The following is a 2,825-nucleotide window of genomic DNA, read 5'->3' on the forward strand; positions in this document are numbered from 1 at the left end:
GCTCGAAGCGGCTGTAGCAGCGACGGCAGAAACGACGCAACGAACGGGAGAAGCCGGTGGAGCAGTGACGACGACGTCACCAGGCACGGAAGTCACGCGGGCGGTGAAAGCACTAGGACGGCACAAGCAGGAGACGACGAACGAGAGTGCAACAATGCAGGAGGCGAAGGAGGAGACGGCCAACGGCAGCGGCAGACCCCGACGCCCAAAGAAAACCAGAATCCCGGATGACGGTGACGGAGTAACGCGGTCAAAACGACGAAAGACGACGGCGCAAAAGAACAACGCCGGAAAGCCTGGAGCGGCGCGGCAACGAACTCGTAGTGGCGGTGGCGATCCGGATGCAGCAAGGAAGGTGCGGCCACCGTTGGCCGAAGGCGAGGAATCGGTGCCAAAGGACACGACGTTGCAGATAACGGATGCGGAAATAGGCAAGGCCCAGCGGCGTAGCAAGTTGGTACAGCAGTTATTGGAGAACGGTGAATATCGTGGCATGAAGGTGGAGAAGGCGTACGGGTTGGTGACGATTCATACGACGCACGGCAGACGCGTAGTGTTGCCTCCTGCGCTGTGGGCGGTAGTCTTCAAGACGATGCATGGATCCGTGTGGGCAGGACACTTACGCGGCCCTCACACATACGGACGAGTGGCGAGATTGTACTGGTGGCCAGGGCTATTACGGGAAGTGAATCAGTGGGTCCGTGGTTGTCAGGAATGCGGAAGCAGGAAGGCTCGACCACGCGAAGTGATACCGCCGTTAAGACCCATACGGGCCGGTGATGTGGCTGACCGGTGGGCATTGGATGTAGCACCCTTCCCGGTGGCAGACGGTGGAGAACGATATGTGATCGCCGCGGTGGAGTACGTCACCCGATATGCAGTAGCGAGGTGTACGACACAGCACACAGCGGAGAGTGTAGCGTCTTTTCTTATGGAGGACGTGGTGCTTAAGTTCGGGGTGTTCCGAGAATTGTTGACGGACGGGGCGCCGGAGCTGGCAGGCAAGGTGATCGAGCAGTTGGTGGAGTTGTTGCAGGCGTACCAGATTAACCCGGTCCCGTATCGACCGCAGATGATCGGCTTGGTTGAGCGATTCCATCGCTCTTGGAAAGACTGCGTATCGATGTTCATGGCCAGTGAAGCGCAGAACGACTGGAATCTCTGGGTGAAGTTCGCGGTGTACGCGTATAATTCGGCGCAGTATTCTACTGTGGCGTTGACGCCGAATGAGTTAATGATGGGGAGACGTCTACGAGCTCCTAACGAGTTGCTGCGGAGAGCGGAAGTAACGGAGGCAGGCGAGTTAATGGCGTATCATCGCAACTTACTGGAAGCGATGGAGCGAAGCCATGCGTGTGCTGAAGCGGCTCGGAATAAGGAACAGGAACGGCAGGCGCGCTACTACGATCGGAGAGTTCGGCAGAGAAGGACGTTCGAGATTGGTGATAGAGTGTGGGTGTATAACCCGCCATGGGGCTTGAAAGCGACGAAGTACGTGCACCAATGGATGGGCCCCATGCGGATTATTGAGTCGGCGGGATACGACAAGTTTGTCCTGCAACGGGAGGATAAGACGGGCGCGCCAGAAGTAATTATAGCACACGTGTCGTTCCTCGTTAGTTACTACGAACCGGCACCCTTCCTAGAGAAAGCGGCGGCAGATCTGAACGAAGAGCTGGCAGATGAAGACGGAGGCGCCAGCCGCGATGTCCCGACGACAACAGCGGCTGTACTTGCAACGACGGCAGGTCGCGGTGCGGCCACGATGGGAGGAGTATCGCCGAAACGAAGAAAAACAACGAAAGGAACGTGGACGGCCGTCGAGTCGGGTGGCCAGTTGGTGGAGACACGAAGGCGACGAGTTCGCAATCGAGCAGGCCAGTACGAGCTCCAGTACGAGCTTCGACCGGTCGGCTACGAGCATCAGTGGACGGACGGACTCGGCGTGTGGTGTGGATTGGAGATGACGGCATTGTCCGACGTGAGGCGGATGGCGGTGGACGTGAAACGCCGGGCGGAGTTAACTCCGATCGGCAGATTGGAGCAGGCGTTGGTGGCCGAGTCAGACACGACACTGGATCCGAAAATGATGTTCCAGACGGGCGGAGCGACGGTGCGAATGGTGGCGGACGACTGGTGCGAGATGGAGCGTGGCCGGACGGCAGGCGAGTTTAGCGGAGTCGAACGAACGGAAGTGGACGGATTGGTCGAAGCGGAGTGGGTGACGGACGAAGTCCTGGTCTAGCAGTGGAGGCCGGCGACGAGCAAGTTGGGCGGGTGATGGCGAACGATGACGAACGTGATTGGGTGTCTGCAGCCGTGTACGACCACCTGCTGCGGGACGGTAGGGTCGTGGAAGACCCTAGTGTTGAGGAAGTCTTGTAACGGGGGCCGGGCAGTTGGCATTCTCGTGGCACGCAACGGAGACGGTGGCCGGTTGACTGGCAGATGGGCGGACGGAGTGGTAGTTAGGCGAGGTAAGTAGGCTTGAAGATCCGTGCGGAGGCTGGCGTCGGCTGCCGAAGCTCGGATCGACAGGATTAAGTGGAAAGTTATTGGGTGGACGGAAGGACGGACGGGTTCGGCGCTCTCACGTTGGATTTGGCAGCCGAGCTAGCAGATTCTACAACTTTCGACGTTGGAGAGCGTCGACCTGGACGGACGAGTGCGAAGCGGACGGTGTCTGCTGAGACGAGCTACTAGCAGTTCCTGGACGTAGAGTGCGGATTGGACGGACGGAACACGAACTTGCAGAGTCTACCGAAACGTTCTACTGGTAGTGGCTGTAGGCAGAGTGTATTAAGATGAACGGACGTAATAATAGT

Source organism: Phytophthora infestans, genomic scaffold, assembly GCF_000142945.1.
Source record: "Phytophthora infestans T30-4 supercont1.141 genomic scaffold, whole genome shotgun sequence".
NCBI lineage: Eukaryota > Oomycota > Peronosporomycetes > Peronosporales > Peronosporaceae > Phytophthora > Phytophthora infestans.